This window comes from Lasioglossum baleicum, chromosome 11 (assembly GCF_051020765.1).
Source record: "Lasioglossum baleicum chromosome 11, iyLasBale1, whole genome shotgun sequence".
In the NCBI taxonomy this organism is placed as follows: Eukaryota; Metazoa; Arthropoda; class Insecta; order Hymenoptera; family Halictidae; genus Lasioglossum; species Lasioglossum baleicum.
Window position 1 is genome coordinate 7,755,337 of NC_134939.1, and position 24,440 is coordinate 7,779,776.

The 24,440-nt window shown below is 41.4% G+C and overlaps 2 protein-coding genes across 5 annotated transcripts in view; both read right to left on the bottom strand.

Moving 5' to 3' along the window:
* Wge (BAH domain and coiled-coil containing protein winged eye) overlaps nt 1–24,440 on the bottom strand; it is a 163,261-nt gene that overhangs the window by 68,404 nt on the left and 70,417 nt on the right. For 3 of the 4 annotated variants that reach the window (XM_076432903.1, XM_076432901.1, XM_076432899.1), the window contains exon 2: nt 10,877–11,013. The exons of the other annotated variant lie outside the window; for it this stretch is intronic. The gene's annotated coding sequence lies outside the window, so the exon portion shown is untranslated. The remainder of the gene's footprint in view (nt 1–10,876; nt 11,014–24,440) is intronic. 4 annotated transcript variants of the gene reach the window in all.
* The window catches only part of LOC143213246 (uncharacterized), a 322,622-nt gene that overhangs the window by 8,057 nt on the left and 290,125 nt on the right, over nt 1–24,440 (bottom strand). The window lies entirely within an intron of this gene.

A 24,440-nucleotide genomic window follows, 5' to 3' on the forward strand; every position in this document is an offset into this window, starting at 1 on the left:
GCCAGTAGAACTTCTCAAACACATTGCTTTCCCGAGGGAGCTTGGTTCACGAGCGTTTCACGTATTTGATTGGTGCGCGTAAAATTGTGTGCTCTGCTCTTAATCAAATTTTATACTGCGCAAACTTATGACTATGTACGGTTTTCATCGGCGTTCCTACTATCAGGCCTTCAGCTTAAAACTTATGGATTCTGCCATTTTTAGTGTCCCCTAGATTTTGACTTCTTTTTAAAAAGGGCTTTTAAAAGTACGTTTCCTGACGAGTTTTTCGGATTTCTGGAAATTCATGTCGCTAATAGTTCGATAAGTTTGTTATATAATTTAAATTGAATGTTATTAATAAATTATACTTTAAAAAATACTCCACAACCATAGAATTCTAAATCTACTATTTTCAACACATCCGGGATAAATTTTCAGGTAACATCTCGAAGTGCATTTGGTAACGTCACTTTGCTACTTTTTTGTTTTCCTTTTATGAGAATATTTATACCTATGCAGTTTGTAGCCTTTCATACCTACACTTTCAAAAAGTATAGGTGTAATAAATTTTTTACGACGGGCCAAGGCGTCTATAAAATTTATTTATAGCTCGGACGCTCCAAATCTACGTGAAACCAATAAGTATTTGCAACCTTTCAAGAAGTATGCGCACAATAAATTTTTATAACGGATGAAAAGGAGCCAATACACCAATGATAACGATAACAATAAAAGTAATTTTACAATACATATCGGTAAGCATTATGTTTTGGCATAAATAGTATACTCTTAAAAAGTTTGTTTAAATTCTTCTCGTATTAATGTCTCCAAAATAATTTCTCTTAATACGACGATGGAAAGATTCGAATTCAAAATGAGAAATTGAATTTTTCAAACCATTTCATATTCTCATTAAATTTTGTGCTTCAATAATTCATGTTTGTCATAAATGCGTAAAACCCGCGGTTACATCCGATTTCATTTAATTCATGCACATCTTTACTTCTCGATTTATTAGATGAACCACATTGATTTCATCGAATTTTCGTGATCGGGTCAACGACCTGTTAAATAACAGCGCGCACAAAATCACCCGGCCGCGCCGCTCGCAGAAAGTATGACACGGCGTTCGTCGGACACGTGTAGCGTCGTTAACGAACGTGTTAATTAAAACCACGCCAATCAGCCTGGTACAGCCAGGATCAAGAAGTAATCGAGAACGAGCGACAATTAGGGAGGTTCGCGTTAAAAAACCGGTGGGTGGAAAAAGTCCTGGTCAAGAAGGATGAAGAAGAAGGTTGCGCGACCGAGTATAAAGTATACATAAAGTATCCGAAAGGATTAATTACCGGCGCCGCGTTGCGGTTATGGCGATACAGTTTCGGGGATAATCGACGAGTCGGAGACTCGCGTGTTTGCGCGTTTCGAGGGAATCACGAAACCGGCGCGGCGCGGCGGCCGTGTGTGCAGAAAGTAGAAAGAGAGAAGAGAGTTTCGGGCTGCAAATCACATCGGGCTGCAAGCGGGCCGAATCTTTCTCTCCTCCGCCTCCTAACCCCTCCCGCCACCCGGCTGCTTGGCCGTTCAAGCCGTACACTCGTGTACTTGAATTTACTACACCATTCACGTTCGCGTCTACATAAATCGTCACGTCGAACCTGCACGTGTGCACGACCGCCTCGCCTCGCCAGGCCTCGCCCAATATGTACATATACATATGCACGCGCGTACCAGCAAAGCCGTTTTCCGAGTTTCGCGAGGACAACGACGCCTGAACCTCCCAACTCGAAACGACCCTTTGTCGATCCTTCGATTCTGGGACACTCGAGGATGGACCAGTAGCAAATCAAAATTTTGCTGGTGGAATTAATGTTCGAGATACATCCTTAACCCTCGACCGCCCCTCGTGTCTATTTGACGCATTTTATCTAAAACGTCAAATATCAAATATGTCTAATAATGTCTAATAATCAACATAAAACGATGTTAGAATCGAAATTTAACACTGAACTTACCACAGACCGATTCATATGAACGAACAATTCTTCATTTGGCAATTATTAGGGTGGATTTATAGTGGAGCAGCGAGGTGAGCTGTGCGGTGAAAAGAAAAGAAAAACAAAGAAAATACATATGTACTCTTTCATTAGTATGTGTCGAAATGTTGTCACGAATGCTGGTTTCTTTTCACCGCGCCGCTATCATCGATGCTCGCGGCTCCACTATAAATCGACATTAAGAATTATAAAAATTGCATTTATGAAAAATCGAACATCAATTTCGACCAGCGCACAAGGCAACGTTTTGATTTTTTTATACATTATATTTGCTCGTTTTAATAAAATATAACAGCTAAGGAACCATCTTCTAAATTGCCGTGTAATGTTTTCTCAATTTGCGCGTACAGAAACGCGTACAGAAATATTTATTTATACCAGAGCAAAGTCTCGAGCAATTTATAGAATAGGAACGTCAGTGCCGTAAATCCTCGGAGTCGCCATTCGAACGCAAAGGGTTAGAGGCATTTAGCCGTTTAAACGAACAGGTAATAGAGTTGCCAAGCAGCATAAACAGGCAGAAATTCTTACCGGCTTTGATTAAGAGACTCTGGACGAAGCTCGTGTTCGTTGGTAAGATTTTCTAACCGAGATCGGCGAGTTTCACAAGGCCGGGTATTTCAGCGCAAAAGAGTGGTCTGGCACAAACGCTTGTGTTTCGCTCGCCACTCGAGCCTACGAAAAATATTTTCCTCTACTTCGGTCCTCGCTCTTTCTGTCCAACGTTCCCACTGCGAATCCCGTCCTTCCACTCGATATGACACAGATATCAGAAATTTTGCGCCTTGACAAATTGTCGCGGGATCAAAAAGAAAAATCACCGATATCTCTCTCTCTCTCTCTCTCTCTCTCTCTCTCTCTCTCTCTCTCTCTTGCAACGCGTTCGCTATTTCCCACAGACTTCCCCGGCTCGCTCTATCTCGGACAGAGTGAAAGCATCGTAATGGAATAAAAAAAATCACTACTAATAGTTATGAAATTGGTTAATATCGCCCCCGTGATTTTACGGTGGAAAAAAGATTGAACAATACAACGAGCGTTCTCGTTAAAGCCGCGCCGCCGATGCCCGAGGCCAGATAATATTGTTAGGGAACCGCGGAGGCAGCGATCATGATGGGAATGTCGCGATTAGGTTACGCTGCCGCTCAGGAATTTGGATTAGTCCTCACTGGCTCGATAGTTTATTATTGCATTGTTCTTCTCCGAAATAAATCCAGCGTGCGCTCACTATTTTTACTGTTTGTTACTGTTACAGTTGCTTATTTTAATTTTCATTTAAGATGTTTCGGAAATGAAAAGCCAGAATACACCCTTAAACAAGGAATTTTTCGAAAATCGGGAATTCGGTGCGTCGGTACTCTCCGTGGCCACTTTATTGCAGAACGAGGACTTAAAATACGAGGTTCCATGCACGCGTATCGCAGCCATGCGATCCGAATGTTTCGTGTTTCCCGTTTAATTTATTCCGACGAGCGAAAGCCGGGGGTTCGGTTTTTCCCCCAGGGACATTTGAAATTCGGCCGCGGCACGCGAGGATTTTCCACACGAACAGTTTCCAAACATCGTCCATCTTAATTCCTCGGTAAGCTCGAGCGCGAGCAAGTGCAAGTAACTGCACTTTTTGAACTGCACACACACACACACACACACACTCACGTCGCGTCTATTTTTCTTACGGGTGCGTATCTGATCTGCGCAGCCGTATTAAAAATACATCATCGAGCATCACGCGAGTGAATTGTTGACCCCCTTCCGGCGAAAGTGAAATAGTGCAGGAATATTAACCGGCCCATAAATCACATTATCGGTACGACATCGTAAATTATGAAATCGTAAAACACAAAATCATCGTCCCAGTTCGAGCAACGTGTTGCGGGAGATTCATAGGCGAGGAAATTACGAGAACGCCGCGACGTGTGCGTGACGCGGTGTCTTAAACTTCACCGTCAAAACTTTGAGAAGTTGTATTTCAAGAATTTTATCGGATCGCAAACATCTATTACAGCGGTTTTCCGAGCGCTAATTGTATAGCCGATCCGCGGTAGTTAGAAACTTAATTGTTTGAGAACCTCTACAGAGAAATATCGTTTCCTTTTGATTTATCTAGGCTAATTTTACAAACGGAAATATAAATTTAGATTAATACGTTGCCTGCCTCTCTCACGTTACTCCATTTATTTAACACTACAGACCCGTGAATATGACAGGTTCTAACATTTTCAGTTTATTATTAGCGAAATTATAAACGTGCATCCACGAGGAATTATTCAACAAATTTATTTCTTCGGGCGTGCATCATAAAAAAGGCTACAAATTTGGATAAATCGTTTTTTTTTTTGTATAAAGTTATGTGCAAAATAGTCACTTTTAGTACTCTGCATGTATTTCTTACAAAATGATTAGATAAATTTCAGAATATCTATTACCATGAACTTATTAAACTTAATGGTAGAAAGAAATTTTTACTTGGCTTTAGTATTGATGACTGTTGCCATTCACGCGACCGTTCCTTACTACTGGAACCAGAGTCGCCAGAGTAAGACTTGTCTCCCCACTCTACCTTCCCTCACGCTTTCGTCACGAGCTTGTCACGTGACGCGTTTCTTAGTCTCTCTTATGTTAAATTGTTTTAATATTTCGTAATACAGGACTTTTTGATAGAAATACTTCCTGGAGCCACTGTACAGGGTGTATAAAAAATAATGGTCATCCGCCCTAGGGATGAATCGACAACTTGCCGCAAAATTGTTGTTAAAGTTTGTGTTTACATCAATACCTTCCACTTATCGAGAAGAGAAAAAATTTGAAAGGAGCCACATGTCGCAAACAAATAGTTATCGAGATATAAGCTGTTAAAGTCCTTGCAAAATTTGATTGTGTAGAATTATACGTATAGACAAAAGCCTACTACTACAGTCCACACGACCGTGTCGATGAGACAGAACATTTAAAGTTTAAAAAGGAACATTCGTCGCTAAGCTCGTACAAAGTGATCGTCTCCCTGCCCATTCGGATCAAAAATTTGAAGTAGCAAAATATGAAAGAATACCTTATATCCATTTTTATACATAAGAATATTAATTCTGGGTTATAAAATACTAATGTCTAGGAACTGACACATTTTTCAGAATCTTCTGTTCCTCCGTCGGATCAACAGGACACTGCCATTTACGCGAATACGTCTTAATAAGTGTGAAGCACAAAACAACACATTTTCCAAAATCGTGACAGCGAACGGGAAGAAATTACTGCGACCACGGTCAAAATAGTACTGCGGTTGTCACCTCGGTTTTTCGTGAACAAGGGTGGATTTAGGTGGGGAAATGTAGCGCCTGTTAATTGGACGGTGGTGTGTCGGAAGGACTTTAGGTTGAGAAGTGGGGAAACTGTCACAGAAATTCCTTTTGGTATTGTCTTCGGTCGGCAATAACGAGATTTCTAAGGGCAGTTCGTTCATCCCTTCGATGGATCCATCGCACGTGTTGTCCACCTGTCGGGATTGAAGATTCACATACGTTTTTTTCTTGCTATAACGTCCTTTACAGGTATATCGCATAATCCGCTGGAGAAACGGCAAGGTACGGTAACATTTTATGACACAGGATTAATATTCTTATAACAATGGATATAAGGTATTCTTTCATATTTTGCAACTTTATGATCCGAATGGGCAGGGAGACGATCACTTGGTACGAGCCGAGCGACAAATATACCTTTTTCGTTTGCTCGAGGCACGCACACGATTATGTTTTGCCTCATCGACACAGTCGGGTCGTAGTAGGCTTGTGTCTATGCGTATAACTCCACACAATCAAATATTGCAAAAACTTTAACAGCTTATACCGCAATAACTATCTGTTTGCGACATATAACTTCTTTCAAACTTTTTATCTTCTGGATGAGTGGAAGGTGTTGATGTAAAAAACAACTTTACCAACAATTTTCTTTGTTATAAACAATTTTGCGGCAAGTTTCTCTTACAAATGTACATCGATGCAGAGATGTAGATTCACTCCTAGAACGGATAATCATTTCTTTTTATACACCCTGTACGTATTTATAACGCGCTCTTCGGAATAAAAACACATGTAAGAATTTCAACAAAATCTTCCGAACGAGTAGTAAAACCGGTTTGAAGAGGAGAGTTACTACAATTTATGTTATTAGCGGAGGTAATTTGAAGTCTTTTTTATCGAATGTATCGACGAAACGTTAATAGGATCCACGTGGTTATTGTTGCACAACTTTCCGTCTTTCAAGGACAGTATTTCTAACGATTAGAGAGAATCATTGAAAATGTCGAAATTCAGAATATTTCGAACAATTTCACAAAAATATATTTTAACAATTATCTAACATCAATGCATGTTGTGCCACTGATAACCAAATACAAATTTTATAATAATTCTCTGCACAACACAATCTACAATATTCAAATAATGTTTCTACAAGTACAATTAAGTGAAATGAAAGAGAAGAGGTACATAGTTTGATTACATTGAAATAAATAAGATGCAAGATGGTCTGAATACATAATATTGTTTTCCAGACAGACAGATTTCTCAACACCCAATGAAGACGGTGCAATAAATCGGCGTCACAGAGCCGGTATTTGCAAAAATAAAAAACAATTGATTCTCCATTAAGACTAGTACAGCTCCGAGGCGTACAATATTTTCCGTAATTAATTACCCGAAGGTGGAAACTCCGATAAGTTCAGGCAAGAAAACGCAGCGTCTCGACGCTACTGCATCGTCATAGTTAGCGAGCATTAATCGAGCTTTAATACCCGATTGCCTTGAGGATTCATTCGTCTTAGGAAACGTTTTTCTCCGGCGCTCACTGTGCCGTTCGCAAACCTCGATTCTATTCCGAGCAAGATATTTAAAAAGAATTCTATGTCGCACATGAAATTTCCAATAAATCAAACGGAAATCGATAAGGAAAATGAAAAAAGATAACCAGCCATTTCGAGTACAACTAACCGTGATTTAGAACACGGCCGTAACTTAAACCGCGGATAAGGATCACATAATTTCGAATATTTCGTCGAGCCGGCTGAATGAATTATGGAGTAGAAATTTCACGCGTGCGAGAGGCATTTAAATGTAGTTAGAGATAATTTCGATCGGTGCTCTTTTTCGAAGGAAACGAGTGTGTCCGAGGCGTGTCGCTCGATGTAAGGCAGTCAGTTTTTAACGGAGACTGCACGTGGGAAAAATCCACGCCATGACAAATTACTGTGCTCCGGGGCCGGGGCAAAAAGAATGACACGGACACATTTCGAACGTGACGCTTTGATAGTCGACGGTTCTTGCGATTCTCTGAAAACCGGCACGATTGCGCCTTTTCACGGAAACCAGTTTGCGGCGTGCGTATCGCGCTACGACAGGCCGTTTTACCCTATTACATTTCCGGAAAAATGTCTGTTCGCTATCCCTAAAAAAACTGTTACGCCGCCTAATGAATAAAGGAAAAAGTCGCGCGAACAAATGGCGGAGATAGAAACATTATCTCCCGGACGGCGGACAGCCATTTTGATCCGAAATGTCTAAAGAGTAACAATGATGAAGACCTTGTATGACTTGCGTGAACGCTTAAAACAACTTTTCCATCTGTTTCTTCACACCATCTAAATTGGGGGTGGCCGATGGCTTTTCCCTAGGCCACACAGAAAGTAGGCGGGTCGTCTGGGATCACATGTGAAATTTTGTCAAATTTTTGTTGGAAATGTAGCAAAGCTAATAATTGACTGTCTACGTAAACATCTCTAACAACCACATGGAGAGAAGAAGAATTGTCTGGGATCGCACGTAAATGATCTCCCCAACACCTAACAATTGACTGTTGCAATGTAAATCGTTGATCTACGTGAACGCCTCTAACAACCATCCAGAAAGGGATACTCTTTTGTACGGGAACATTGTGTGGAAATCAATAGATCTTTTAGGAACGAGTACTTCGGTACTTTCTACCAGCTGAAGACTTTCAGCTTCACTCTAGGCTAGCAGAGGTGAACCTCGGGGAACGAGTAGAACAATTTAATGATTTGTCCGGTTTTCCTCTTACATAGCGGCGGTGAAGTGTCTTTGAAGTAGCCCGTATTGTCTGGCGCGCATGCAGGCGTACAGACACGCTGGACCAACGCGTGTCAAAGATCTTAGATTCCTCTTCGTGTCCTGGCTGCCGGCAATGGGTCGATATACAAGGCTGGGTCGACCGAAGGGTTCCCGCGTGACTTTGCCAGGGGACAGCGAAACTGGCTGTCATTTCCACCCAACCTCTGCCCACTACCCACTCTCTCTCTCTCTATCTCTCTCTCGCTCACCCTCTCTCTCTTTCTCTGACATCTGACTACCCCTCTAAATCGCCCCTCTTGGATACGCGATATTATGTTCCTGAAATATTGCCGCGAAACAAACAGTCCGCCGCACGCTCTCCACGCGTTCCACGTGTATCCCTGGCTTCCTCCCTCGTCTGCCATGTTTTCGCGTTCCATTCTTGATTCTCTGTAGCTACAGGGTGGAAGGAAATTATATGTCATCGCCACCGCTGCGGGATTCTACACCTACGGGTCCGCGTAGATTTGTTCACCGGAGCTGCGGTAATTGGATAGAAAAGGGGGAGATCTCGACGAATGCGATGTTACCGATAATGCTACTAACAAAATGAGTTACACTTTTCCTTGCGTGACCAGAAATGTTTGCCTTTTCCCTATGTAATCCAGTAGATTTGTACAAAACTCCAAGTCTCCATCCTAGAAGATCAGTGATTCAAAAGTTGTAAATGTTTAAATTTGAGTGATTTTCAGTGTTTTTGTTAGTATGTAGTGACCGTCGCGTGCCGCTTACCGAGCGCAATCGCTAGGTGGCACCACAAGGCAAAAATTTCTGGTTACGCAAGGAAATAAAATGTTTAAACTAATCCAAATGGATTTAGTTTCAAAGACATCACGAATACTTGTAAGCAGACTTTTACTTTCGAGATTACTTTAGTAGTAAGGTTAGAATATTACTTTCGACGCGATATAATTATTAAAGGACGAGATGCATATTCATTCAACGTCTTTTATTCACAGTCCACTCGGACAATTTTTATTTCGCGCAAAGAGCCGCGCAGTCTAGTTCTGGAAAACAATAATTTACTGAAAACTTGAGTAACAATGCTCCGCATGGAGTGCCGGCATGCACCAGGAAACAATGGTGCCTATAAAGCGCGTCAGACAGTTCGGTTTCGCTCGGTGCAGCCAGAAGGAAATTTTGTGCCCATCGGTCAACCCATTGACTCATGAAAATTGCACTTAACGTGAGCCGAAGCGCGACAGCGAAACGAAACAGTGTACCTCCGGTCCGTACGGAAATAATAGTGCAACGTACGGTACGGTCACGTTGAAACGAAACACACAGGTTAAAACACGGTTAAAAATTTCAATGGAATGTTCAATTAATTCCGCGAAGCAATTATTTGTCTCCGCTCGGCGCATAACAATATTCGCGGAACAATACGGGCGAGTAATAAATGAAAAATTGAAATGCTATTTCGAAACCGGTCCTCGCGTTCCGTTTTCAGGCTGTTCGACGGCGGCGACGGTGGCTGTTCTGCCGTAGAACTTGGAACAGAGCCTGAGTCAATAAACAAACCAGCAACGAGCCAGCAACGAGTCAGAAACGAGCCACGAACGGTCCAACGAATGACTCGAAGCGATTCTCGTCTGTGAAAGGGGATGAAAACGAGACGAGAAATTCTCCTCGTGTTTTCCCCCCTCGAGGAAACAAGTTATTTCGTCTTGGACCTGTTCGAAGGGTGCAGGGATTCGATAGTGTCCTATCACTCATGCTTTCATTTCGTCGTTTCTATTACCGGTTTCTTTCCAAAAAGAAACTTCGTTTCCACAAAATAAACTCAGCTTCTATTTTTAGTCCGGAACGGCTGAATTCGCTATTTACTATTTGTAGATACTGCAAAGCATTTGATTTGATCTATTTTCTATTCTTAGATAGTACAGAATGGCTAATTCCATCCTTTTTCTACTGTAGAAATTACACCCATTTCTTATTTCTAGATACTGAAAAATGTGTTTCAGCCATTTACTATTTGCAGATACTGCAAAATATCTAATGTCGGCTTTTCCAAATGTAAATAAAAATGGACCATATACAGAATGGTCTAAATGTCTCTAGACTATTTGTTTATAAAAGAGTAAATGTGTGTATGAGAATTAATTTATTTATTACATTTGCATCTTCGAGGTGCATTTCTAAAAAGATTGTAAAATGATTGAGACACTCCGGTATCGATAATGAATGTCTGACAACGTATTCGCAAGTTTCAATAAAGAATGTTTACCATGAAACAATCTCGTTGTCTTATAGTCAATAAAAAGATGCTTGTGTGCCAGAGCGTATTTAAACTTCAGTAACAGGCAAAAAATCTTTGATGCAGTTTGCACTATGTATGTAAATTGCATGAATCAATGCACACTAGTGTGCACTACAGTCAATCAGGTTCAAGAACAATAGCACTGTAAAGGGTGCAAGATCTGGCAGTCTCTAAAACACAGTAAAGCAGTATACATACCAAGACGTACAGATCCACGCGTCTATCATAAACTATCGTGCAATCGTGCAAACAAAAATTAGCGTACCGAAGACAAGCTGCTACGTCTCTGACGGAACCTCGAACGAACTGTATAATATCGATTATGCGATAGCCAAAACGTAAAACTATTCATACTCGGAAAAGGAACTACGCTTGAACAACACAAAAAATGGAGACGTAAGATCTCCGACGGGCTCCATGTCTCAGGCGTTCTATAATTCGATAAAAATTGGACTCACCAGAAATCAGAAAATCGATCAAACGATCACTCTTTCCGTTTTCCCGGGGTTCTTTAAAATCCAATCGGTTCGATGGAAAGGACGATTGCGTATTTGTAATCTGTTCCCGCACCTCGCCTTTTCACTCTTGCAAGTCTCTGAACAATCAACACATTTCGATTAATTGCGACGGCGACTATGCGGCTGCGATCAACTTATTGCAAAAATGATTGCGGTTTCTTTCGATATAAACGTTCGCGGCTATTGTTGGATTACATTATTGGTTAAACATGGTAACGTATCGTTTTTAAAGGGCCAAGCTTGTTTCATTGATTCGTATAAATCGATTCGTTTATGTTGTTTCCATAGACATATAGAGATAGACTGCGCCGTCTTATGGGCGAGTTGAAGCCCACAATGGCGGCGCGCGGTACAAAGAGTGAGAGAGAGAGCATTAGCCGGGGTCCATAGCGCTTTCTTTCTAATTGATGTATTTATTGATGTTTTATTTTTGTTTTTTGCCGCCATTGTGGGCTTCAGCGCTTCCTACAGGCCGCGCAGTCTATCTCTATATGTCTATGGTTGTTTCTTGCTGTGTTCATATCGTCGAGGTACATGCGGAGGAACAGCAAGTTCATCTGATTTTAGCGAGTGTGTTCGAAATGGGATGTTTTGAAATGAAGAGAACATTAACACGTTGACTGCCGAACAATCATCCCGAAAAAAATGCCACAAAATCAAAGTACATCTTTTAATAATTCTGATCAACATTGCAGAGTTGAAGCTTATCACTCAAGTTCAGTTCAAGCTGTATGTATTATGAGCGAAATTAATTTTTAAAGATGCCGACGCGGCAGTCAACGTGCTTGTAATGAGCTTACAGTGGACTTGTTTTAGAAATGTAAAAAAAAAGAAACAATTTGACAACGTTCAAATGATAGCGTGCTACCCTTTATCTTTCGAATCACAATTAATTGTCATGATGCAGCAAGAAGGAACCTGATAAATGAAGTTGATCTCACTGGGTTTCTTTGCAAGCAGAAGATAAAAATGAATCGAGAAGAACGTCCGCAATTTAGGCGTCGAAAGCCGCGATCATTTTGGCACAGGCCTAAGTGTAGCAAAGCAATGAAACGGCTGGCGGTCCCGGAATGACGCATCGTAAAAAGAACGTGTCGGAAGGATGTTAGCTGGGATCCATCGGTTCCGTAACGATAAAAGCGTTAAACGGAAACGTTCCCGGTCGAAGCGACGCGAAAGTGCTCGTAGATCAGGGGGTCACGTCGGCCAAGTTACACGGTATTTGCATTTAATTAACGCGGCCAGCGCATACCAGTGTCCGTCACATCCGGCACGGTTCAATCGTAACACACCGCGGCGAATGTAATTTGTCGTCTCAAGGTTAGAAAATTGCGATTAAATCGAGCCCGAGCACTTCGGACGAGGCAGCGATACGCCGAGCCATTGGCCGCCATTTTGCCATAGTCTTCGCGCCGTGCATAGAGAGCACGGACTTCATACTTCACGGCGCATAGTGCGTTGAACAGCCTGTTTTCTGGACGAAATTCCATTACTCGAAAATTCCGCGTGATATGAAAAAACTGTTGTTTCATGGGTAGGAGTACACGACGATTGTATTTGCTTAATATTGCAGTAACGTCGTTACTTGTCTTTGCGATAGACTGCGGACCTTTATGCAAAATAAGAATTTTCTGCATCAGTTGCAAGAGATGGGAGTCGGACGTTCAATTACTTCTTGAATAATTTTAACACAATTTAATTTTTCTGTTTTGGATTGCATAAAATCTAGTAATAAATATTTAGGAACACTTTTATATAAGTTTTAAGTCCTATAATAAAAAAGGTGGATTGTAGATTAATGATAACGCAGACACGCCGATTCTTGAACACCCTCTACATTCACCTGACCTAGGCCCGTGTGACTTCTTCTTAATTTCTTTTAGAGAAATATATTATGAACGACGTTCGACCAATAAAACGACGACGTTCTTTGTAAGGTTCCAGCATCGCTAATATAAATTAACACAGCAAATCAAGTACTTATCAGTAGATCATAACGTTCTTATGGAAACTTCATCCAAAGTATATACTGGAATTCGACGCGGCTCGAAACGTAATCGAATAATCGTGGCACAGTTGCAATTCGAATTGACGGTCGACGCTGGCCATGTTTATAACGAGCTGCAACTTTCTACAAATAAGTGTAATGGATCAATTACGTTCTACATGTCGTATCATTCAGGTTTTCGGTGCACGTGATATCGTTAAACTTTTTTCGACGCGGGATTTGCGTCGGTTTTATCGAGACGGTATCAGTATAATCCCACTGGGAACGAACGGACGCGATCCAGACAATCGGAAACGCGCGATTGCGATCGCCAGCTAGAAATAATTCTAGGTTAATCGGGTAAAAGTGCCGGTAATGAAGTTCGCAGGTGTAAAGAGAAAGCGCAATCAGTCTCGCGTGACAGCGACGAACGCGTTGTCAAGGGTCACTTTTACTCGTGCGACGAAGAACCTTGGCAATTTAGGGGATGAAGAGAGTTACTGCAACGGTGATTTTTATCGAAATCCGATTATTAAACTGCATTTTAAATATCTCGAAGGAACAAGATATCAGTTCACTTTCATAATAACTAGATTGCGAATCCTCATGCGAAATAAAAATTGTTTGTCTTGATTGCAAGAGACTCGGGAGCCAAAAAAAATTCATTTCATCTTTTAATTATCGTATTAAGCCGAAACTGATACGACAATGTCCTTAAATATTTTTAATATGTCTACTGCCTTAAACTGTACGTACTCATTTTTCTCATAAATGCATAAATCATAATCGTCTACGTGTATAATTGATTTACACGCGAAGAAGAGTGTCTCCTATCTTTTAGCCCCTGACTTCAGAAGAGTGAAGAGCAGCTCTTAGAAGTTTCGTCTCCGGAGCGAGGGTGAACGTTATCATACCTAACGACAACGATATCCTCCCTTCCTCGAGGTTTCCATCCCCCTGCAGAATCGACCATCCCTCGGCCGGGTCGAGCCGAGCGATCTCGCGTTGCACACGCGTGCTGCTTCGCGCAATTGCTGTCCATCGCCCCGAGGTTTGCGAGTTTGCTTCCCCCGGCAATTCCGGCTGACTCTACCTACGACCCTACGAGTCGCGAGCCACGAACCACGAGCTACGGCAAGTGCTACCCCTCTGGATACTGTTACCCGCTAATTGAGCATCTAGGGGATTCTGTAATTTTCGTACCGCCATTCTCCTACCGGATCAAGCCACCTCTCTCTCTCTCTCTCTCCATTTTTCTCTCTTCTTCCCTTCCCTCCACTATTCTCCCCGCTTCACGAGCCCGTGAAACACATATCCCGTTGTTCCTCCATTTTTCCCACTTTCCGTCGCGTCCCGTGTTTTCGTATCCCTGTTCCCGTTTTTAATTATTCAGCTGGCACTACATCAGTTGAGATTCGGCTCTCAGTGTTCGGTTGCAAGTCCTGTGTCCTCTTCCCCTTCCGAACATTTTTAACGTGCTTTTTTAATTGAATGGATTGGAGGAGCTAAAGCAGTGTTTTGAAGAATGGTCAAAAAAGGCTATTTTGCGATGCATCACAAACGTATTTTTTTTTGTGTTCTAAACACAATTTTTTCTTGAAAACAAAGTTTTTTCTTTTATGATACTACTTCTTTGTTGGTGGTGGAAATTTCTGCACTTAGGTTGATTATGGATTCGATGATTGGTTCGTACGCTTTACATGGTTTGAGGTTACTGAGAGGTTTCCTATTATGCTCATTGAGTCGGTGAAAATGATGAATTTAGAGTTTCCGAGAGTTTGATAGTCTGAAGAGCTTGCTTTATGGCGTAGGCTTCACAGAAGATGTTAGAACAGTCGTGTATACTTGGCTTCATATAAGAAGGTACTTGTTTCGCGCATGTCGTTGTGTGTGAGCCTTGTTGTAAAGTCTAGATCACCCACTACGTCAAGAATATTCATATACCAGGTGACCAAAAATTTGTAACTGCATCGTCTTAACCTCTCAAACCGGTTTGACGTTTGCACGTCAACGTAACCTCATTACCTGTGGCGGTTCGACAAATATGTAAATACCTACTCTTGTACCTTTCCGCTTTCTTTTAATTAACCTATATTGCACAATTTAAACAATATTAATCTCTCAATATTTCTCTAGATACAACGAACACTCGGTATTGCCTGAATGGTCACGTGATCGGCGGAGTACGAGTAGGAGATTAGACAATAAACGAGTTCCGTCAAAGTCCTATGCGTAGTAGAGTCTTAAATTCGTCCGCTAGTAAGTACCTTAATTCTTATATGGAGCCAAGAAGAGTAGGGCAATAATCAACTAATATTTAAAAATGAATAATTGTCTTTTTGAATGTTAGTCATAGCAAAATAGTCATTAGTCAATACTTAATACAAAACTTTTGTACAAAATTTTAGTGTAGTTTCCGTATTTCTCTTTAATATCCTTGAAAAGTTGCTGGAATATTATTGGATTAGTACATTTCTTGTGGTATTTTTGGAGGGTGGTATCTATTTTAAACGGGGAGGAGTAGCCCCTCTGGATAATAATTTGGAGTTGGTCTTGTTATTACTTGGAGGAAGGTGATGTTAATGTCATTTAGGTATCTATTTAGTCGATGTTGGAATGGTTTTGGGTAGGTTTTCCTTTTGTTGTAGAGGTTGGCATCAGATGGATAGAGGGAACACTTAAAGCTCCCATGCTCACATAATGACATAAGGAAATATCTCCATAAGAAAAACAAGAAAACAAAGTATTACTATAGACAGGTTTGATCTCCTAATTTTACTTCTGACATTATCTACATTAAATAGTATTATCAATATTATTCATCTTGTATTACGACTTTGTAGACGTGTAGAATTGAGAAATTCTTTAAAATTGAAAGTTTAAAATTCATATTGTGAAATTCGATCAACAAGTTAAACAGAAATGAGACAGCTGCGTCAAGGCGAACGAGCATTTAAAATAGTATTCCTCAGGGACGCGAGGGCAAAGAAAAATTGACGGCAACCTGTGGAGGCTTGCGAACGGAGATTGCATCCCTTAATGCACGTACGACCCGCGTTGGTTTCGACAAAATCTTCTTTCTCGGCGCTGCTGCGCGGCGAACAATTGTACAAGTAAACACTGCGAGCGAGTTGAGTGTGTGCGTGTGTACGGTCACGATGAGAAGATTTCCCTCTTTTCCTCTCCGGCTGTTGCGGTTAGACAAGACCTTGGACAGGAAAGGTTCCTTCTTACAAGGAAGAACCTCCGTTCGTTCGGATGAGTCACGCAGCCGGAACAGAATCGATCGCCGTCGGAGTCCTGCCCTTTCGAGACTCTTCTGGCTCTTCCTCCTTGCGCTCATGCTCTCAAAACGCAGGTGACTCGGTATAGTTCGTACGAAAACTCTGATGTAAGGGAAAGACCGGTTCTCAAAGCTCGGTAATTCCAAAAGCACGATTGAGCTATACTGAATACAAAATAAAAATTGCCTGCCACGATTGCAAAAAATACAAACCAAATTCGATGTTATTCCTTCCCTTAATGATTTTAATAGAGGAGAAATCAATTTTCCAACAATTTTGAATTTCGTCTACTCCATTTTGCTATAAATGCATAAAGATCCGCAGTCTATTGATCATTATTCAATCTTATGTATTCGCAATTCTAACTTTATTATATTTTGCTGAATTAATGAAAATTTCCCACCACCACCCACTTCACACATATACATACAATTAGACCTTGAGAATTAGAACTTCATGTAGAATTTTAAGTTTATTATTAAAAATAATTTATTGGTGTAATTCTCATCTCATTTCTATTCAATACTATTTCATTCTGTTCTTTACTTTTCTAGCTTAATTTGTACGTTAGTAAAAATTTTATTTTCGTCCTCATGGCTAAGAAAACAGACTTGGGATTAATTGGCTCACAAATCGTACTTAATCTTAACAAAAAGTAAGAATTAATCACTTGAGTAAGAAATACAGTAGCACTGTAACTCTGCATGGATTTGGTCTGCGAGTCCGACCAATTTTTACTGTTTTAACCCGGGACCATAACTGTTATAACCAAAAAGAAAAAAGTCATAGAATAACAAGTATTTCATCGACTAAAATCGAATTGGGTTAACTTTAACATTCTCTAAACAATCTCAAAATTCTTCAATGATCGTTGGCTTCCCTAGCGACAGTTTTACAGATTATAACAACAATCGCAATCGCAAGTTTCTCGAGGATATGTAAACAAAAAATCGGGTGCTTTTGACTAATGCACTGGAGAGTTAAGGGGCTAGTATACCCTCGATTTGTAACTAGAAAATACCTAGAATCTTACTAGAAAAATGGCTCGAAACATGGGTTTGCGCGCTGTCGCTTAATGTCCTTATTTCAGCAAATTTTGGGCTGAGTGAGGGCTTATTCTAAAGAGGAAGGTTAGACGCACTGCGCTCTGGTCACGAGGTTAACGAGATTATGTTTATAACTAATAATATGAGGGCCCAAAGTAGAGAAAAAATCTAGGAAAAATACCCGCAGATTTCAATGCATTTTTCTGTCTCCAAAAGACTTTTCGACTGCTATGATGACCAGAGCGTAGTGCATTGAACTGTCCTCTTTAGAATGAGCCCTCACTCAGCCCAAAATTTGCAGAAATAAGGACATTAAGCGACAGCGCGCAGACCCACTTTTTCGATCGAAAATCTAGTAAGATTCTAGTAAATAGCAAATATCTAGCAAATAACTAGAATCTTACTAGATGTTCGATCGAAAAAGTGGGTCTGCGCGGTGTCGCTTAATGTCCTTATTTCTGCAAATTTTGGGCTGAGTGAGGGCTCATTCTTTGAGGAAAGTTCAACGCACTGCGCTCTGGTCATCATAGCAGTCAAAAAGTCTTTTGGAGACAGAAAAATGCATTGAAATCTGCGGGTTTTTTCCTAGATTTTTTCTCTACTTTGGGCCCTCATATTATTAGTTATAAACATAATCTCGTTTACCTCGTGACCAGAGCGCAATGCGTCTAACCTTCCTCTGTAGAATAAGCCCTCACTCAGCTCAAAATTTGCTGAAATAAGGACATTAAGCGACAGCGCGCAAACCCATGTTTCGAGCAATTTTTCTAGTAAGATTCTAGGTATTTTCTAGTTACAAATCGAGGGTATACTAGCTCCTTAAAAGAGAAGAATACCTCCAACGTTTGTACATAAATTGAATCCGGTTTCCCGGCTACCGTGCGACAAGTTAGTGGCAAGTAAGCCGTAGCCGTTCGGAATTCCCATGGAATCTCTAATTCGAAACATCCGGAGGTCAGTCTACAGAAACCAGGGGCTCTTATTAGATTCCGACGATCGCGATGTTGATGTTGGGCAAGAGCAGCAGCAACCGCCGCGGTCACGAGGATCGCTACGTGATCAGCGAAGGGAAAATGCGTCGTCCATGTTGCTACGTTGCTAAGTTAGCGAGGGACGATCGCTAACGGTCCACTCAAGTCGACGGACAGCCGATTGTTAGTTAGGACAAACGCGGACTAACCGGCGGCGATGACGTTTCTCCCTTCTTCCGTCTCCTCTATACGCACGCGGTTTCTCTTCGCGTGCCTTCGCACGGTTTATCTGCGGGGTTTATCGTGCCGCGACTCGAACAAGAGACCCCGGGACAACCGTCGCGTCGAGAGAATCGGAGACGGTACACACTCGACTTATTCTGTTCTGGTTCTCGTGCTCGTTCGATAAATTCCGAACGACGCGACGCGCACAGCGTCGTTTCAATAATCTAGCGGGACGACGTTCGGGATTCGGTGAAACGCGGCCGAAAATCAAATTTTCGTCAGAAAACCAATAAAATATATAGCTTCCTTAAATATGCAGACTCTCTACAATAAAGAAATAAATAAATCCTTACAAGTCACCCGTTATTTTTTTGAGAAGTTTGAAAACAAGCAACAAGCTTTATATCTCTAAATCGCCGAAACACAAAGGAGCACTCTAACTTAAAAATGAGAAAACATTATAAACGATAAAACGTTGTAAATGATTCGATGTCAATTGACATATGTTATAACTGCGGATCTTTATGCAAAATAAAAAATTTTCCAGATTAAAGAGAAGTCGGATGAAAATGTGTTTTTCTTCTCTCGATAAGGTAACGGCAATCCCAAATTTTTTTAATGTGTGTTCAGTTTAATATTGGCCACGAATGCATAAATTCCGAAGTTAAGTTATACCAGATGTTTCAAGGGTTAGGTTAAAAACATGCTGGTTAGAAAGTTGTTAAATCAGAAATGACCAGGCGCCGATGTGTTAAAACGGAGGACAGTTTGTGCATCGAACGAAAATAATTAATGAATAAATAAAAGAAGGGCAGGACAAGGGGTGCCGGTAGAAATGGCGTCGTTCGAGGTCATTGGAGGCGAGCTCTTTCGCTAGCCGGTGAGAGAGAATCGCGTGCGAGAAAGTTCTATTAAAATGAAAATCTGATCTCGGCCACGAAACTCGAGGACGGAAGAGGCGCGGAGGTTACGTTTTCCTTCTTAATTTAACGTTTACTTTGTCCTCGTGTACCAAGTAGCGTACCACCAGCCAGCCCCTCGGCCGCATTAGATCGCCACATAACGTAATCACGATACACAATCGATGGATCGGGCCTGTTCCAATTTAACGGTGCGTTCCCGCGTTAAATATAACGAGAGGAACGGTTTACGTGCCCCGGCACTACAACCGGAGACAATTGAATAACGAGACTAATTAGTGTCCCGCTTGTGCGGCTGGATGAAAGGTAAATTTTGGTCGGGGCGCGACGATGGCGGCGGCGGCGGTCGTCGACGCGCATTCATCGTTATTTGTACGTTTGTACTTTGCATAAATTTCGCGATTGTTTCCTGCCCGTTCGATCCGGCATAATTTATCGAGCCATAGAGGGACAGAGAGGATTCCGAACGGTGCAGATAGGCTCATGTACTGCATACCTTCGCAAGAACTGTCTGCTGCTAGAACCAACTGCGAGACCCTCGTTTAGAATCTGATTGACATTGTTGCTTCCATCGAAATTGTTAGTCCTAACACGTTGTTACTCGCCGGTCCCATAATTTTTGGGAGTCTATGATCCAAGGGTTTTTTTACCCTTCGCTCAAAAAACGAAATATTTTTCTATTCTAAAATATTTCTCCTTTCTACACAATTTTGTTCGTGCATATGTGTAATTTCTATTTTTAAGAATGGCACAGCAATTTTCGGTGCGACCACAGAGTCGCCATTTGACTGCTAAGGGTTAATAGACTTCTCAAGAAAATGTTCAAACCGAGAATCTTTTTCAGCACGTCGAAACGAATAAAATGACGTATAAGAAGCTTTGGGGGAAGAGCGGGATTGCGAAGTTCCGCCGACCCCACAGCAACAGCAACTTCGAGAATCTCGAATTTCATTCTCAGTGAAGTAATCTGATAATTTCGTTTGGGGTTAGCATGTAAACGAATATTACATATTATGTAATTCGTTTTCAATAACGTATCGGACCACCTGTAATTCTTGACGGTGTTATTTGATTCCTTTATTTATGACCAGACTGCAGATCTTTATGCAAAATAAAAAATGTTTGCATCGATTGCAGCACACAGGAGCCAAATAACAATTGTATTCTTCTTTAAATTGTTCTATTAAGCTGGAACTAATACATTGATGTCCTTAAATATTTTTAACATGTTCAGTGCTTTAAATTGCACGTGCCCATTTTTCTTATAAATGCATAAAATCTGCAGTCTACTTATGACATTCACGCACATAGAATTCCTCAACTGTCTTCTGGGTCTATCAGCGAGTTTTGTAAGTTTCCCTGTTACCTGCCTTCGCTGTTTCCAGGTATGTAGCACGTCCAGAAAAGCTATAATCGTTTACTGCTGTATTCCTAAGTTTCCTGGCACTCTACACTACATAATACAACAGATTTGCGTAACAAAATAGCTAGTTGGGTAGCAGAACACGGCGAAGATACCGGCTAACAAAGTACGTTCACGGCCTTGCGTATTACACAAGTTTTGGCAAAGGAATAACGCGGAAAATTTCTGCCGCGTGTTTTTCCGAGATGTAGTTTCAGAAAGAACATGTTCCATCGTAGTTTTCGAAGTTCGAAGGGAAACTTGAGCTTAGAAGATGTACTCCGGAGAACCGACGATTTAGTACCCAGATCTTGTATTCCAGATGGGTGGAAGAATCGTTAGGACGTGCCTGAACAAACAATCTCGGATCACGTTCGGCGACTAGGATTCAATGGTCAATCTTTGGATGACATGCTGTAGACAGATTGTAGATCCACTGAAATCTTTACATAGCCTTTTGCATATTTTCCAATCCACTTCTTCCAGATCACCGTTAATTTTCTTCTTGTGCTTAATATAATAATCTCAACTGACTGCGAAAAGGTAGAATTTGGATAGACCGTTTACAACTCTGGCTCAAAATGGACCCAACGCCCACCGTCCAAGGACTAGTAAAAAATTGCCTGGGTGAAAATTCCGAACAAATTGATCTTTTCGTTTATTACGTACTACGACGATTGCGTTTACTATAATTGTACGAAGTCAAAAATTAATATTGCAAAGTTCTAAATGAGTTCACTTTCATAATCACTAGACTGCGGATCATCGTGTGAAATAATAATAGTTTGTTTCGATTGCAACGCACAGAAGCTAAATGTCTATCTTCCTTTAATAGCTTTAATAAGCTGAAGCTGATACATCGATATCCTTAAATTCATTCAGTCTGTTCACCACTTCGAATTATATCTACTAATTTCTGTTACAAATGCATAAAATCCGCAGTCTAATAAACACATTCGGTCGAGACTATGAACAAAACACTGATTGCCAATGTCCCTGCACACGATTCAACAGATGCGTGATCGAACTTGTTAAGAAACGGAAGGGTCTGTGTGGAAGACACTGATTGTACGTGAAAAAAAAAAAGATTTTAGCTCGATAATGGAGAAATGCTGGACCCGATGAACGATTTTTCCCCACGGATAGAGAACGGAGCGTGGCGAACGATCGAAAATACACGGTCCGCCACCGGCGAGAACGAAATATGCAATTGGAGTGGTCGATCCATGAGCAGAGAGAGCCTAACTAGGTCCGCAGGGACCACAGGGCCCCTGTTCCCCACCTCTGCCCCCGCCGAAGGCGAAGAGGACGTTGAGGAAGGCAGAGCCCACTACCTACCAACCCGAGACACACCATTCTTCCTTCCTTTCGTACCGATTATTCGACCCTATTCCCTACCTCCCTCCTTCGCACTTGTCCTTTTTTTCGCTAGCCCCGTCGCTCTCTATCTCTCTCGCTGTCTCCTTCGTTTACGAAGCCTCTCGGTCATGGATCGTGTCTCGATCAGCGGTGCTCATTTTTCTTCGGGACGCGGCCGGAGACCGTAACTAGACTGACGATCTTTGCTCGGAATAACCATTTTCTAGTTCAGCTGTAACACACCGGAGTGAGATACAAATTTCATCCCTGCTTTGCCATTTATTTAGCACCCAATTCAGTACCATAACTGCTATAACTAGACTCACGATGTTTATCTTTTATCTATATAAATAGACATGTAAATGTTTGTTTGTTCATTATCTAAGATCTCCGAAACGGCTGAACGTAGAAAACCGGGGCTTGAGAAAATCGGGAAGGTTTTAGGACAATCCACATTCGAAAAAGTCCATTCGTTTAAAAGTTGTGACGTCATTAGTGACATAGAACGACTTTTTCGCCCACTTTTGGGCACGTTTCTGCTTATAACTTTTGACTGGTAGCACCAATATTCAATTTGATGTACTCATTGGATTCAGCTCGCCGAGTTCTTTCAAATGGGCACTGATCCGATTCTGTAGATTGCATAGTTTATGAGTTATAACACAAAAAGTGTGAGTTTCTCTTAAACTTTTTGGTTTACCGACTTTTTAAACAGTTGTAGCTTTTCAACGGTAGGTTTTAGGAAAAATCTGAGATCACCTTGACGATTGGAAATTTAATTCTCTACAACTTTCATGTTTCACACTTTTTTCTCCGACGCGATCTAAGGGGTCATGCAAACAACGATACAGACTCGAAAATGTTGATAGTTTTGCTTTAAGGTATTTTCGGCCGTAACTTTTGAACCGTTTATCGGAAATAAGTTTTGGGCAAGCAGGCTTACTTAGCGTGCGAAAGTCTACAAAATGAGCCCAACAGTTTTACAAAAGTTAGATGCAGGAATATGGTCATTAACCAGACTGAGTCACAGCAACGCGTGGCCGGGTACAGCTAGTGCGAAGTAAAAATTGTCTACCTTAGCTGTAACACATTGGACAAAAAAATAGGAATTTTAATTCAGCCCATAACGACTTGTCTTGTGGTTTAGATATATAATTTAGACGGTCTATCTTTACGCGAACTAAAGAGTCTGTATGTGGATAAGGGTAAGAAACAAAACGATACAAAAGATAATGAAAAACCGAGATTACGAATGTATTATGGATTAAGCAACAAAAAATTCAACGCCTTGGGTTAACAAGGCGAAAGAAACGTCCAACAGGAAGACGCCGAAAAAAGGAACGGGAGAGGAGGTTTACGACAGAAAAAATGTACGTAGTGGACGTAGAGAAAGAGTCGAACGCGGATGAATGGCTAAAGGGAAGAAGACACACGAGGCGGATAGTAAAAACGAGTTGGTCGAAAGAAAATTTCCTGCGGCCTAACAGGAAGATGCTAAAGAGAGAAACAACGGGGCGAAGTTAATGACAGAGAAAAAAAAAACGAGGAAAGTAATGGGGAAAGAGGAAAACGGTGGAAGAGGGTCTCGTTCGAGGAGTTAAAAGGACGAGGATAGGAAACGGTTAGAAAAGGAAAAGAATAGAAGAATGTTAAATACAACGAGATGGGGGAGAGAGGTGGGAACAAGGGATGGGGAGAGAAGGGGAGGGGGAGAGAGAGAGAGTGGGAGGGAGAATTGGGTAAATAAAACGAAAGTGAAAGAGACGGATGGAAAGAGAGAGAGAGAAAGGGACAGAAAGGGAGAGGGAGAGGGAGGAAGGGAGGGAGAGAAAGAGAGAGAGAGAGGAGACAGTGCAGCCTGGAGCTAGGCACGGCATTCCAGGACCCAGCTTCTCCTCTTCGTCCCTTTGCCAGGATCAGGGTCAACATCAGGATCGTTGAATGGATAAGCGGACCTCTAGGCATCCCCTCGCTGCATCGACCGTACAAACAGTTCCATGCGGGTCGAATTGCACTCCTTCGATTATTGAGAATGTAGTAACAGACTTACGCGTTCTAACTCGGGATGTTCTAACTCGGTTCTTTTGGTCAACCTACCTATTTCATAATTTTTAAAAGCCTTCTTCTTGGTTGGAGACCTCTCAATGAAAACTTCAACAGCAATTGTGGACTAACAACTCACCCCTAGTTATACATATAATTGTTTCGTTTGGGATTAGAAATGTACAAGGTTCCTTTTACAGCACAATTATTCAAAGTCCTAGCAATGGGCTTCAGTAAATGAAAGTTGTAATTCATTAATTGCAGAGG